Here is a 15,685-nt window from a genome sequence, read left to right on the forward strand (position 1 = left end):
CACACTACCAAACCTTCCTTTGGTTAGGAGTGGGCCAAAGGTCACACCATCCATGGCTCGGGTGGGGATGTGGTTTGCCTGTGCCCCTAAAGACTCGTGTGACCCTCCACATAGCAGTGCTGAGAGGTGGAGGGCTTTAAGAGGTAGGGCACAGGGGAGGGTGATGGGGTCACCAAAGCACTGTCTCTAAGGGACTGAAAAAGTACTCTTGGGCCTGGATAGCTCTCACAAGACTGAGTTTATACAAAGGAAGGCCACTCACAGCCATGGACCCTCCTACACGCTGCTGTTCCCGCATCGCCTCCCTCCATGTTATACCAGATGCCAGTCCCAGGCTGTTTGGCTCCTCCAAGCAACAAAATCATGAGCTAACTGAACTTTTCTTGTAATGCCAAACCAAAATCAACTAAAACTACATACATTTCTCTATAAAAAGTCAGGGCTCTGTTTTTCCCAGGGTGGTGTGCTAAGACCCTGTAGAAAGCTAATTAGATAAACTCATACAGGCCTCATGCTACATCCAAATACAGGGACCGGGACCAGCTGCTGAGAGAGAGAGAGAGAGAGAGAGAGAGAGAGAGAGAGAGAGAGAGAGAGGGAGGGGGAGGGAGGGAGAGGGAGGGAGGGAGGGAGGGAGAGGGAGGGAGGGAGGGAGGGAGGGGAGGGAGGGAGAGAGAGAGAGAGAGAGAGAGAGAGAGAGAGAGAGAGAGAGAGAGAGAGAGAGAGAGAATATGTGTGTCCAGAGTCCCAGGGCCAGAGAGATGACTCAGATATAAGAACTTGCCACCAGATCTGAGTTCAATAAGGCCCTGGAGAGTTGGCTTAGCAGTTAAAAGCACTGGCTGCTCTGGCAGAGAACCTGGTTTTGGTTCCAGCATCCACACAGCAGTCCAGTTTGTTCTGAGCCAAAAATTAGTGACTGAAGCCTGGGAATGCAGCCTAGGGTTATCCAAAATGACATGGTCCAGCATAGAATGGATCACATTAGCTTTTCTAGTCACAGAACAAAAGAAAGTTGCAAATCAAGGCATTTTGGCAATTATGTCAGAGCAGACACGAAGTAGGTGAGCTACACAGCACAGTGGGAAATCTGCCCCAGGTTTCAGATGCGGTCTGGTGACATTCTAAGCTTTTGGGTTGGTGACAGCTAGCTTTCCTGCTAAGAATATATTCCAAATGTTTTACATGGTAGTCAAAGGGATGTCAGGTTCCCATTGTCTTGTCTGTGGGCTTCTGGCTTGCAAAGTTAAAGTGTAGATACTGGAAGGCAGGTGCTCCCAACTGTAGACCACTGAGACCATAACTCCCTAACACCAGACGGAGCTCTAGACTGACTCCATCTGGTTCCAAAGCCATGTTGACACTCTCAATGACTTTGGGCTCTTTATAGTCTCTCTTTTATAATATTATAATGATCTCTCTCTCTCTCTCTCTCTCTCTCTCTCTCTCTCTCTCACACACACACACACACACACACACACACACACACACACACACACACACTGGCACGGTGTTACTGTCCTGGCTGAAGCAAAGATAACTGAAGGAAAGATACATGTGCCCCTGCCTTTGGCTATCAGACTTTGGAAACAATAGATCCCAAGAAGTTATAGTTTTCCCAAGAATCTCAGGCCTGGGAGCTGAAGGGGAAAAGTCAGCAGTCCTCTGGAGAGTCAGCCCCCATCTTGAGGTATCTGTTGACAGGTGACTGACTCAGAGCTGATCTGAGACTAAACTCAGAGCTGACTGGAGACTGACCTCACATGGAAATAGGGCTGGAACAATAAATCTAAATGACCCAGTAAAACGGGATACAGGAGTTTAAAAAAAAAAAAATGATGTCTCTATAGATGCCCTGCATCCTGTCAGCTATTAGAAATTTCATGCTTATAGTTCAGCCAATAACTTCAAAGAACTACCTCACCCCTAGCTCCCTCGTCCAATCCTAAGATGTAGCAGGAATCTTAAAAGTTCTTATTAATTAAAAACAAACCCAGAGCCAGGTATTGGGGTGAACCCTGGAAGATCAGAGAAGCAGAACAGGCCACAGCCACCTCACCTTGCCAATTTCTCAGCTGATCCTGTTTCCTCAGACTGGAAGCCTCTGAATTCTTATACAAATGGATCTCAGCTGAACTGCTGCTCCAAAGCCTGAAAGCTTAACCAGCCAAAAGCTTCTAGTTTCTGGTCTTCATGCCTTAAATACCTTTTTGCTTTCTGACCTCACTTCCTGGGATTAAAGGCTCACTTCTTAGGATTAAAGGCGTGAGTCACCATGCCTGGCTGTTTCCAGTGTGGCCTTGAACTCACAGAGATCCATGCCTCCAGAAGGCTAGGATTAAAGGTGTGAGTGCCACCATTTTCTGGCTTCTGTATCTAGTGGCTGTTCTGTTCTCTGACCCCAGATAAGTTTATTAGGGTGCACAATATTTTGGGGAACACAATACCACCACACTAAGACACTAAGATATGTAACCCACTGCATGTAAACTTTTTCCTATACAAACCCCTTGTAATAAGTGCTCCGGGCTTCCTCCTTCACTTGCTGTAACTGTCAGATTAAGTCCCTGCCCGGGTTTGAATAAAGAAATCTTTTGTTTTTGCATGGGAAGTCAGCTCCTTGGTGGTCTTGTCGGGGGACTTGTGACACGGGCATAACAGGAGCCCAGTGCCAGCCAGAGGAGGGCGCGTCTCGCAGGAAGAGATCTGACATAGTTCTGTCGTCTTGCAAACTGGAACTGGAACAATGGTGGGTCAGTGGCTGGTGGGAACACATTTGACCTGGTCTGAGCTATGCTCACCTTTTGTCTCCTGTCCAAACCTGGACCTCCTGTCAGGACCCCAAAGACGGACTTGTGGGGGCATCCACGGCACCTGCACTTGTTCCCTTCTCAGTGTGACCACACAAATCTCCTTTCTCTGCGTTCACTGTCATCTGTCTAACCGGCCTGTTGAGGAAGGTGGTTGAGCCTGGTGTGTTTGGGCTGCCAGGGTCCAGGCTGTGACTCTGCCATCTACAGTAACATCAGAGGCGCCATGACAGATACAACTATGATCAAATCAGGAAAAACAAAAAAGGCAGAAGCCCCTGGCTCTTCCTGTTAGTGGCCTGGGGTGACCTGTGAAGATGGTTCACTACTCTCTTGACCCAGAAAACCCTACAAAATCATGCAGATCAAGAGGTTCAAATCTTCGGGTTCACTTTAAGAACACCCGTGAAACTGCCTAGGCCACCAAGAGTATGCATATCTGAAAAGCCACCAAATATCTGAAAGATGTCACTTTAAAGAAGCAATGTGTGCCTTTCCGGGGTATAACGGTGGAGTCGGTAGGTGCGCCCAGGCCAAACAGTGGGGCTGGACACAGGCCGGTGGCCTAAAAAGAGTGCTGAATTTTTGCTGCACTCGCTTAAAAATTCAGAGAGTGATGCTGAACTGAAGGGTTTAGATGCAGATTCTCCAGTCATTGAGCACGTCCAGGTGAACAAAGACCTAAGGTGCACCGACAGACTTACAGAGCTCATGGCCGGATTCACCTGTACATGAGCTTCCCCTACCACATCGAGATGATCCTCACTGAAAAGGAACAAATTGTTCCAAAGCCAGAAGAGGAGGTTGCGCAAAAGAAAAGGATATCCCAGAAGAAACTGAAGAAACAAAAACTTATGGCAGGGGAAAAAATTCAGCATAAAATAAATGCAGATAAAAGTTTAAAAAAAGGGGTGGGGCAGCCCCTGGAGATGCCTACACAGCCCACAGCACAGATGCCATGATCCAGCCCCAGTGAAAACCCAGCACCAAGCCTGCTGGGCAGAAGGTCTTTCAAATGTGAGCTCCAGTTCTCCCCTGCCTGGTCCTTGAATAAAATCTTCCACCTGCTCCTAGATCTGGCTGGTTATTAGGAATAGTGCTATGAACTCTGAACTGCTTCAAACTCGGGAATTCAACACTCCCAGGGATCTGGTCCACTAACCTGCACCCCAACTCTCAGAACAAAGCTGGGCCTCTCTGTTCCTGAACAAACCTTGTCACCCTGTTTCCACAAGGAACCTATTACAGGCGTCCTGGGCGGCCATCCCCCCAGGCATCATCCTCTCTCCCATTGTGGAGTACAAAGAGGCTGTTGACGCCTCCCTGGCAGTGAGGAGCATTCTGACCTTGGGAGAAGGCTCCTGGGAGAGTGGGCCTCCCTCTCCTTCCTCCCAGATGGGCCCTTGGCAGCAAGGCACAGCCCTCATCCCATGACACACCTGAATCATACCTGTTACTTCCAGCCAGCTCCCTCAGGCTCCAAGCAAAGCCCATTACGCAATTGCAAGCATTGTGTTCCTGTGCATGTGACAAGCCAGGGCACTGCTCAGCAGGGCCAAATATGGGTGTCCATTGTCCAGGGCAGATAACCTGGGCCTCAGCTCACAGCCCAAGAGGTTAGGATCTGCCTCTGCCCCAACATGTCTGCCAGATGTTATGCCACATTGTGGGATCCCAGGTGCCATGGGGACCCTCACCATCTCACAGGAAGTCCAGCCCTCCTCCAGGGCCACAGCATGGTGTGGGGTTTAAGTCTAGCTATAACTTAAGCAATAGTCCCTATTAGCCAGACATTGGCTACCAAGAACACCCTCTGGCTTCAACAGGGAGTACCTTCTTAGGAAGACAGGGCTTTGTAGGTGTGTCCTGGATCCCTGTACATCTGGAGAGACCATCAGAAGTGGAGAAGGAAACCCACATGCTAGCCCAGTCATGCTCTAAGTATTGTCTGGTGCTGTGGGATGGTCTGTATGTCAAATGTGTTTTTGATTGGTCAATAAATAAATCACTGATTGGCCAGTGGCCAGGCAGGAAGTATAGGCGGGACTAACAGAGAGGAGAATTGAGAGAACAGGAAGCTGGATGGGGGAGACACTGCCAGCTGCCACCATGACAAGCCGCATGTGAAGATCCCCGTAAGCCACGAGCCATGTGGCAAGGTATAGATTTATGGAAATGGATTAATTTAAGCTGTAAGAACAGTTAGCAAGAAGCCTGCCACAGCCATACAGTTTGTAACCAATATAAGTCTCTGTGTTTACTTGGTCAGGTCTGAGCTGCTGTGGGACTGGCGGGTGACAGAGATTTGTCCTGACTGTGGGCCAGGCAGGAAAACTCTAGCTACAGTCTGGCTTTGGAATCTCCTCAAGATTTGAAGATCTTCCCAATATGGCGACATAGAATAAATCTCTCTTAGCTTTTTAACCGGTACTTTGTTTAACTGACCCATGGAAGACAAGAGGCTGAGCCTAGCTTAACAGAGCTCCCAGAGCCCAGGCTCTGACCCAGACCTATCTTAGGGACTGGCTGCCTCTTGTTTTTAACTAGAATATCACCTTGTAGTTCCCATGCATCATTCCACACTATCCTTTGCATCTATAGGCAGGAATGGAAGGCTAACCCACTCTCCTCTAGATACCTAAAGTCCCAACCTGCCCTCAAGCTTAGAAACCTAGCAACTCCAGAAGGCTACTGAACTAAGTCCTGCCCCTACCCCAGATCTTTCAGCTTCATCTCACTTCCCAAGGATGACATAAAACCAGAAATTATACATTGCAGAGCCTTGAGATGGTGATACAACAGCACAAGAAAGAACCAGACTGTGAGGACCATCTACCCTGGTTTACCATGTGACCTTCCCGAGCTCCCCTTGCCTCTTCCAGACGTGATTTCCCCTTCAATACAATGAACCCATGAATGAGCCCAGCAGAGTCCAGACCTAACACCTGCTTGGCTCTGTCCCCTGCCTGCAGATCATTCTTCTGTCACTTTGCACTAACTGTCACACGGCAAGGAAGTTCTAGCCTGCTTCCCCTCCCTTCCTTCAGGAAAATAGTGCTGCCTCATGCTAGATCTGTCTGTCCCATCATCCCACTTCAGGCAAGTGGTAATCAGGTCCAGACACAGCCTAGCCAGAAGAAGCCTAGACCAAGAGAACAGGATGCCCCCCTCTGGGCCAAAAGAGAAGTGGGGCTGAGCCGCTGCAAATGGCAATCCCTGCCTTTAAGTGGGAAAATCAAACCCTGCTGTCAGCTGTTGCTTCCTGTGCCCAGGACAAGCATCATATCACAGAGAGAACCAGGGCCTGGTCACTTGGATTCACAGTGGCTTCTGGAAGGCCCTGTACCTGCTTCTGAACGCAAATTGATCATTTCTCACTGATGAGCTTAAAAAAGAAACAGTCCAGTTCGGACCCAGCAAGTAGTCAGAGCTCTGTTCTCATGCCTAGACTCAAAGCAAGTGTCGACCTTGACCCAGACTTACCCTGGCACTGTGGAGGCTGGGATCCCATCGAGACAGAAGTGTTTATACAAACAGTGCTATTGTCGGGACAACAGAACAAGGCACCGTGTTATACAGACAAGCTAAGAACCATGGGTGCTGCCCAGAAGCTCTTTGGAGGTGAGACTCGGTGGACTGGACTATGCTGTTCATTTTAGTTACCCTAGAGCCCAACACAGGACTGGGGTGCAACAAGTCTCCAGAAGCATGGGAGGCATGCAAAATGGAACCTGAATGCTGGACATGTAATCCCAGAATTTGGGAGGCTGAACCAGGAGGATGGAAAATTATAGTCTAAGCCAGGCTACGTCGTAAGGCAGTGTTTCCAAAACACACACACAAAAAAAAACCAAAAAACAAAAAAGAGGATGAAGATGAGGAGGACAAGGAGGGAGAGGGAGATGGAGGAGAGGAGGAGAGGAAGAGGAAGGAAAGAAGGGGAAGAAGAAACAGGAGGAAGAGGAGGAAGAAAGAAGAGAAGAAGGAAGAAAATGAGAGGAGAGATAAGAGGAGGAAGAGGAGGAGATCTTGGAACACAGACAGCCTCTCAGGCAGAAATAGAGAGCTGGGGCCTGTGGCAGACAGGACACCCCACCATCCCTGCGTCCTAGTATTGCTACCTCGTGTGGCCCACCCCCTTCAGTGTGAGCTGACCCCTCATATGGTCCGTTCTCCTGAGCTTGGGCAGTGTCTGCCCCTTGATTTTAACAAACAGAATACAGAAAGGCGAGGAGGTAAATGAGCTTGTGCAAACGTGACTGTGTGTTTGTCATGCAATGCTGGTGTCCTCTTGCTAAAGCATCTGCGGCCTTCCCTGGCAGTGAGGAAGCATGCAGCCATATTGAGGAACCCCGCATAGCAAGGAGCTCAGCAGCCCCAGCTGTCAGCCTGCAGCTGGCACGAAAATGAGGCCCCGAGTCCTCCAGCCACACAGAACTTAACTGTCTACAGCTGTGGGACCCCTGAGCCGACCCTTCCCCAGGTGAGCTTCAGGCAAGACCGAGCTTGGTAGACACCTCAACTCTCTGCCAAGGAGTAGAGAAAAAGCCTGTGGAGCTGGGATGGACTCCCAAGCCATGGGAACTGGTTCAGAATGGATGGTTGTTTTAGGCAGCAAAGGTTGAGGTCATTTGATTTGTTATACAATCGTGGACAAACAATGTAGGGTTGTACTGGGGAGTTTTGATGGAACTTTGGGTCACTGGAAATAGTTAAGGGTGGCTGTTAGATGCCAAAATATTGGGCCGAGGTGGCAGAGGCAGGGTGCAGGCAGGGGAATGTCAAACAGACACTGCTGTGTGTTACTGAGCAATTACCAGAAAGGTGAATTGGTCTCTCAGCCTTTCCTGATCAATCTTCGGGAAAGAAACACCATGGTAAGCACCCAATCACTGAGCCGAGCACTCTCCACATCTATCTCATTTAATCTTCAGTCACAAGGATTTGGAGACTGTTATTGCACTTTCCCCCTCCTCCTCCTCCTCCTCCTCCTCCCCCTCCTCCTCCTCCTCCTCCTCCTCCTCCCCCTCCTCCTCCTCCTCCTCCTCCTCCTCCTCCCCCTCCTCCTCCTCCTCCCCTCCCCCTTTCCCCCCTCCCCCTCAGAGACAGGGTCTCATATAGCATAGACTGGCCTTAAATTCACTAAGTTGCCTAGGCTGACTTTGAACTCCAGATTTTCCTGTCTCTAACTCCCAAATGCTGAGATTGCAAATATGAGCCACTGCACCCAGATTCACCCCTATTTTATACACAGGAAACCTGAGTGCAGAGAAGTTAAGCCCCTCACCAAGGTCAGATGGCCAACAGGTGACAGAGCTGGCACCGGAGCCAGGAAGTCTCCTCACACTGCTCTGCCTTTAAGAGGCTCTGTTGATTCTCCAAGAGGTGTGGAGTGGGTGTCGGAGGAGCCGTGGTCATCAGTTAATGGCAGCTCCTGAAGGTGGGGGACAAAAGCGTGGCACACGCCATGATGAGTGTAAGAGAGCCCTCTCTGGTTAAAGAGTGTTGGAAGCTGGGCAGTGAGGAGACTCAGAGGCTGTGAGAGCCGACGCAGTGCAAGGGATCAGGAGGGACTTGGGGCTGAGCCTGGAGTGAGCTGAAGAGAGTGGAAGACCAAGGAGCAGAGTGAAGACAGTGGCCAGGAGCTACCTAGGAGTGTGGGGAGATGGCTCAGTCGGGAAAGTGTGCTTGGTGTGTAGGTGTGAGCACCAGGCTGAGTGAAGCAGCATGCAGCTATAATCCCAACCCTGGGGATGCTGAACCAAAGTGTAGCCCGATCCTGCCTCAGCCGCTTATAAAATAATAATTCAGAAGCTCAGTATTAATTGTAAATTATGTGGCCTATGGCTCAGGCTTCTTACAAGCTAGCTCTTATAATTTAAATTAACCCATTTCTATTCATCATGTATCATCACATGTTCCGTGGCTTTACCTGGGTCCCATTACATGTTGCTCCTTGGGCGGCTGGCTCGCGTCTCTCTCTCTTTCTTCTTCCTGTCTCTCTGCTTGGATTTCCCGCCTGCCTCTAAGCTGCCTTGCCATAGGCCAAAACAACTTTATTTATTAGCCAGTGGGAGCAACACATATTCACAGCATACAGAAAGACACCCCACAGCACCAGAGGACTCCTGAAGCTTGCTGGCTAGCCACCCCCACCAAATCATCAAGTTCTAGGTTCAGTGAGAGAGATCTGTTCCCAAAAACAAAGCACAGAGTGATAGACACCTGATGTCAACGCCTATCCTCAAGGAGAATATACTACATTCACACAGACACACACACACACAACACATGCACATACAACACAACACACACACAACACATGCACATACAACACATGCACACACAACACATGCACACACACATACCACATGCACACACACAACACATGCACACACACATACCACATGCGCGCGCGCGCACGCGCACACACACACACACACACACACATCCCACATGCCACACGCATGCGCACAACCACCTACATGAATAAGCATCTCATAAGCTAGAGCCACAGTAAAGCTGACCAGGGTCTCCTTCCTGTGTCTGCACTGTAGCCCAGCAGTCCGCTCCTCCTCCTCCCAGGATGCACTAGGGCAATGGAGACTAAGCAGCCGTCCGTTAGCAGTCGCTCTGTCCTCCCATGTCACCTTTCCTCCTGACCCTCGCGGTGCACTTGATAGTGAACGTGAGTGGTTGCCTAGCACATAGCTGGGTACAACCATGGTGAGAATCAGATTTCTGCACTATCAGGGCAAAACACCCCCACGACCTGGGCTCGCCCAGGGTCCCACTAAGCCTGTCCGCAGCTTCCACACTCTCCAGCAGAATTAAACAAAGCCAGGCACTGAGTGGGATGAGCCAGGCTCAGGACAAATGCGGCAATTAAGTTTTTTGTTGTTGGTGGTGGTTTTTGTTTGTTTGTTTGGTTGGTTGGTTTTGTTTTGGGGTTTTGTTTTTATCTTTCCAGACAGGGTTTTTCTGTGTAGCCCTGCCTGTCCTGAAACTAGTTCTGTAGACCAGGCTGGCCTTGAACTCTGCCTGCCTCTGCCTCCTGAGTGCTGAGATTAAAGGTGTGCACAATTAGGTTTTTATATCTGATGATTTTACCAACCCTTAGGTTTTGTTACACCAGGACTCCAAGCCTGGGGGTGGCTAATCCCACTTGAATAAGTGACATCAATGGCTTCTTGCTGGAGTGCCCAGCTGCTGGTGACTTCTCAGTAAGATGCCCCAGAGCCAAGACTGCTGGCTGGACTGGCTCTTCCAGTGGCCTCCACAGGAGGAAATGCCCCAGGCTTCAGTGGAGCAGAGCTGGGGCCTAGCCAGCAGCCCAAGCTGAAGCCTCCGCTCTTGTCTCCATGCCCGACCGTGGCCTCCTTCCCATTGTGTCCTACCTCGCTTGTCCAGCCACAGTGCCGCCCTCCTCCTGTGCCGCCTATGGGACATCCTCACAATCGTTCCTCGTGCCTCCGTCCTGTCAGAGGCTGGCTCCCTTCTCTCACGCTCGCTCCTCAGCACTCCAGCCCCTTCAGATGCTGCTCATAGCCGTTTGCCTCAGTTTTCTTTCTTCACTGAGTGAACTACCTGTGTTCAGGGCTAAGTCCTGCACCTTGACCTACCCACAAAGATGTACTTGTGGACCCCTCAAAAAGCACCAGCATGGGAACACAAGAAGGGATTATTGGCAAGTGATGTGGGTGTGCCCCGACCCAGATCTCCTACGCACCCACCACCCCTATCAAAACATCCCTGCAACTTTTTACTGCGAGTACCTTCACTTCTGTCTGAGGGCTTTCTTGGCCTCGAGACATGCAAACACCATGCATAGACCAGGGAGCTGGGGAGTCTCCCCTGGGATCAGCCTTCAAGATGATGGCAGTCCATGAACAGAAAACCTGGTTTCCTCGACCTGCATATGAAACGACACAGCCACTCTGTGCAGTCTTCCAAAGGGAATTCTCATGCCTAAAACAATGAGTCCAAGGTGTAGGTTAAAGCTTGCCAGACCAGAATTACATAAACATTTCAATAAGGACTAGGCACTGCAGGCATCTGGGGAGGTAGCTTGGTGAGTAAAGGCACTTGCCGCACACGCATGAGGACCTGCGTCTACAGCCTCAGAACCACATGAAGCCGGATGAGGTTGCACCTATCTATGGTCTCAGGGCTCCCACAGAGAACTGGAAAGTGGAGACAGGAGAATTCCTAGAAGCTTGTGGGTCAGCTAGATTGGAGTACCCAGCTAGTTAACAAGTGACCCTGCTTCAAGGTGCAAGGTGAGGACCAACCTCAGAAGTGGCAACCTCCACTAGCACACCACAGCAGGCACTGTTATGGTTCTCTGTGGTGCCTATTAGCATACCAAAGCACATGCTGGCCTCCAGACCCCTCAGTGTCACAAGTACCTGTTGAGTACCTCAAAGCCCATGCCTAGCATCCTGGGCCTCCCTTACCTTAAACTTCTCCAGCTCATGGGCTTCCCTCCCCTGAACGCTGCATTCTCCTTATAACCCTGCTATTTTGGCTATTCTCTATCATTCTGTCTATCTATCTATCTATCTATCTATCTATCTATCTATCTATCTATCTATCATCTATCTATCTATCATTCTATCTATCTATCTATCATTCTATCTATCTATCTATCTATCTATCTATCTATCTATCTCTATCTCCCTCTCTCCTCTTTCTCCCTCCCTCTCTCATCTCTAGGCTCTGCTCCTACTTCTCCTATGGCCAAGTCCAGTCAACTAGCCATGTTTAGTCTACTACTTTCTCTCTCTGCTCTAGACTCTTCCAGATGCCTCTGGATGTTCTCTCTCTCATATCTATAATAAACACCCTCCACTTAATTCCATAAAGCAGTCATGTCACCAGTTTATACAGTTGTGAGCTGCCATGTGGGTGCTAGGAACTGAACCCAGGTCCAGAGCAGCAAATGCTTTTAAGCACTGAGCTGTTATTTCATATCAGCCTCCATTTATTTGGTTTTATAGGCAGAGTTTCATATAGCCCAGGCTGGCCTTGAACTCAATATGCATCCAAGGATAACATCTAGTGCCTGACCTTCCTGCCCCACCTATCCAGAGCTGGGATTAGAAGCATGCACTATGGTGCCGGGTTCGTGCAGGGCTAAGATCAAACCCAGAGCTGCAAGCATGCTGGGTAAGTGCTCTGCCTGCTGGGCTGCAGCCCCAGCCCCCGGGGTTTCACTTATAAATCAATCAAAGTGAACATTATGAGCACAGTAACAGCTTAAAAACCATATCAGGAAGACAGCCTGAGGGTTTGCCCAGCACACCAAACCATCAGGATGGCAGTGCCTCACCTGTGCCTTATGAAAAGACGCACACCTGCCTCTGCGATGGGAATGGTCCCGTGGCCCACCATCTGACCTCACACTGTGCATGTCAAGGGACCAACAGGCAGAGACCTCCCAGCTGCCCCTGCAGCTCTGTTGTTCAGCTCAACCCCACAGCTTGGCTCTGTTCTCAGCCCTCCCACTGGGTTTCTCACTCTCACCTAACCAGTTTAGATTTTCTTAAAGTCTATATCTTTGTTGAATTCTATTTTCATATCTTGGATTGATAGCCTTATTTCATTACTCTTTTCTTTTTCATTTTCTTAAAGTGTATTTATGTCTTCTTTGAGTTCCCTGACCATACTTGTAATCAGTCTTTGAATTCTTTGTCTGACAGTTTTCCAGGTCATTTTCACTAGGTGTGGTTATTAGGTGTCTTAGTTAGGGTTTCTATTGCTGTGAAGAAACACCATGACCACGGAAACTTTTATATAAAGGAAAATACTTAATTGAGGCTGGCTTACAGTTTCGGAGGTTTAGTCCATTATCATCATGGCAGGAAGCAAGTTAGCATGCAGGCAGACATGGTGCTGGAGAGGTTGCTGAGAGTTCTACATCTTGATCCTAAGGCAACAGGAAATAAACTGTGTCCTACACGGGGCATAGTTTGAGCATATGAGACTTGAAAGCCCACCCCCCACAGTGACACACTTCCTCCAGTAAGGCCACACCTCCTAATAGTGCCACTTCCTATGGGCCAAGCATTCAAACACCTAAGTCTATGGTGGCCATTCCTATTCAAACCTCCGTGCTAGGACATTGTTGTCGATGGAGGGCACAGGTCTTGGCTACTCATGCTGTTTTTATTCTGTTCTGAGACCTGCGTATCTGAAGTTAGTTGGTTGAGTTTTCTTTTTTACTCTGTATTTTTAAATTCAAGTTCTTTTCTCCTTTCAGTAGTGGTTTTTACAATCTTCATATAAGGCTGAGGAGTCATTTCCTCCCATGAGATTTGTATTTCAGGCCTGAGGCTCTATCTTCAAGTCTTCCTTTGTGATCCAAATACTGTCTTTTGTCATTGAGGGCCTCCGCCTGGTTTTGCAGCTTTCTCTATGAGTTGTGGAACTCCACCCGTTGTGGGCCTTACCCTGAGTTGGAGCCAGTCCCTACCCTGTCTCTTCAGACTCTGCTGAAGCTGTGCAGGATTCGAACCCAAATGCACCAATAGCCCTTGCCCAGGCTCAGGGCGGCTCCACCCTAGGTTTGCAGTTTCAGATGAAGTGACTATGTGAGCTGCCCCCTGTGCTCATGGGCTTAGCCCAGACTTAAATTTGGTCCCCACCTTGGTTCCACGGCTTCTTAAGAAGCCACTTTGGGGTGTGGGACTCCCCAAGCACTCGCTATGACCAAATTTTAATTTTAATTATTTTTTAGTTTAAAAAACTTTTTTTTTAATTTTTATTTTGCAATACAATTCAGTTCTACATATCAGCCACGGATTCCCTTGTTCTCCCCCCTCCTGCCCCCCTCACCTTCCCCCCAGCCCGCCCCCCATTCCCATCTCCTCCAGGGCAAAGCCTTCCCCGCAGACTGAGATCAACCTGGTAGACTCATATTTAGGCTGGGCGGTGGTGGCACACGCCTTTAATCCCAGCACTCAGGAGGCAGAGCCAGGCAGATCTCTGTGAGTTCGAGGGCAGCCTGGGCTACCAAGTGAGTTCCAGGAAAGGTGCAAAGCTACACGGAGAAACCCTGTCTCGAAAAAAAAACCAAAAAAAAAAAAAAAAAAAAAACCCTTTTATATTTTACATATGAGTGTTTTGCCTGCATGCATGTCTATGCACCACTTTGTTTTCCAGTACCCATGGAGGCCAGAAGAAGGCATCAGATCCCCCAGAACCAGAATTGCAAATGAGCTACCATGTAGTTACTAGGAATTGAATGGGAGTCCTCTGCAAGAGCATCCAGTGCTTTTAACTGCTGAACTAACTCTCCAGCTCCGGTTTTTAATGTTTTCGGTAGCTATGTTTCAACTTGTTTTGATAGCTATCTTTCAACTCATTGTTATCCTTTATGTTTGATGTGTTGTGCATTTAAAATATGCTGGGCTGGAGATGCAGCTCAGTGATAGGGCACGTGCCGACGTGTGTGAACCCCTAAGCTTGATTCTGGACAGCAGAGGTAATAGATAAACTCTAACATGAATCCCTAGGCTTCAGAAGATCTAAGGCTGTGAAGAGGTCAAACTTCTCCATGGACAGACAACCCCTTCCTGGAAAGGGAAGGAAACACATCCTCACTCACTCAGAGGCGGCTAGGGTTTGGGGTAAGTCTAGGTGGACAGCCTAGAAAAAGACTTTATTCCACTTTGTATTCGCACGCACACACACACACACACACACACACACACACACACACACAAACACACGTTTATGTATGGTTTCAATTTTTGTATATTTCCTCTCTGCCCAGCATTCAGTTGAGCAGGATAAGGGCTGCTGGCGTGGGGTAGTAGAAGGGAGAGCTTGGTAGGTACCAGCTGTGCCCTCCCTCTAGATTAGGTCTGGAGGGACCACACAGCAGCCCTCAGTCTCCCAGGGGAGCTCAGAAGTGACAGTTTTGAGAGCAACCATGTTGGTTGTCCTTCAGGCTGGCAAATGGTGCAGAGTTGACCTTTGGCACCCAATAAAGTAAATTTATGGTACCTGCTCCAAAAAGGCAGTAGCTGGCACATCTGGATCCCTGTGCAGTGGAGAAGAACTGGTCAACTCTATATCAGAGATGCCAGGTGGCAGCCAGTCTGACCCTTGATCTTCAATGGCACAGCGGATACTTTGAGGCCCTCCTGCTGTGACAGCCACAGAGTATGGGACACGTGTACATTCTTTTGGGGTCCTGTTGCAAGATTACATGATGTTCTCCATTTATCCATCTCATGGAGTCGTCTGGCAGAAGGAGGCTGTGACCAGAAAGTGCAGAGAATGTTTCTAGATGGGAGCCCTGGATCTGAGGTTTCCAAAGCCCTTGCTTGCCTCCCCCAGGCAGAGACTCCACAGTGCTCTCCATGCTTACTCCTCCAATCCTCTAATGCCCATCACCAAGTAAAGGACTCTAGTCCTTTGTCCCAACTTCTGCCCTCAGAGAAACCCAAACAGAGTGTGGGCAACTTACCAGTGGCTATTCTGCTAAAGAAAACATCTTTCCCAGCAACCATTAATTGCCTATAACTCCTCAGGCAGGAGCAGGGCCTTAAGAGCCCAGTCTTAATCCAAGAGGGAATGTTGACAGGCCCAATCTTGTTTAGATAGTCACAACCTTATGACTTCAAAAGTACAACAGTGTCAGGCAGTGGTGGCACATACCTTCAATTCCAACACTCAGGAGGCAGAGGCAGGTGGATCTCTGTGAGTCTATGACCAGCCTGGTCTAAAGTGTGAGTTCCAGGACAGCCAGGGCTGTTACACAGAGAAACCCTGTCTCAAAAAAAAAAAAAAAAAAAAAGTACAACATCTATGCCAAGCCAGAAGACAGTGTTCCACAAAACCCCACCCTCCCTCCAGCTCTTACACTC

The 15,685-nt window shown here is 49.0% G+C and overlaps 1 long non-coding RNA gene and 1 pseudogene across 1 annotated transcript; one reads left to right on the forward strand and one right to left on the reverse strand.

Moving 5' to 3' along the window:
• The first annotated feature begins 1,838 nt into the window (after positions 1-1,838).
• LOC131915702 (large ribosomal subunit protein uL22-like) lies at positions 1,839-3,772 on the forward strand (annotated as a pseudogene).
• Positions 3,773-10,567: 6,795 nt separating this feature from the next.
• Positions 10,568-15,559, reverse strand: LOC131914555 (uncharacterized). Its single transcript, XR_009380165.1, has 4 exons — positions 15,477-15,559; positions 14,820-15,073; positions 12,639-12,738; positions 10,568-10,778 (listed from the first exon to the last, which is right to left on the reverse strand). It is a non-coding gene; the product is annotated as an uncharacterized LOC131914555 (long non-coding RNA).
• Positions 15,560-15,685: the final 126 nt, after the last annotated feature.

Source organism: Peromyscus eremicus, chromosome 7 (assembly GCF_949786415.1).
Source record: "Peromyscus eremicus chromosome 7, PerEre_H2_v1, whole genome shotgun sequence".
Lineage (NCBI taxonomy): Eukaryota > Metazoa > Chordata > Mammalia > Rodentia > Cricetidae > Peromyscus > Peromyscus eremicus.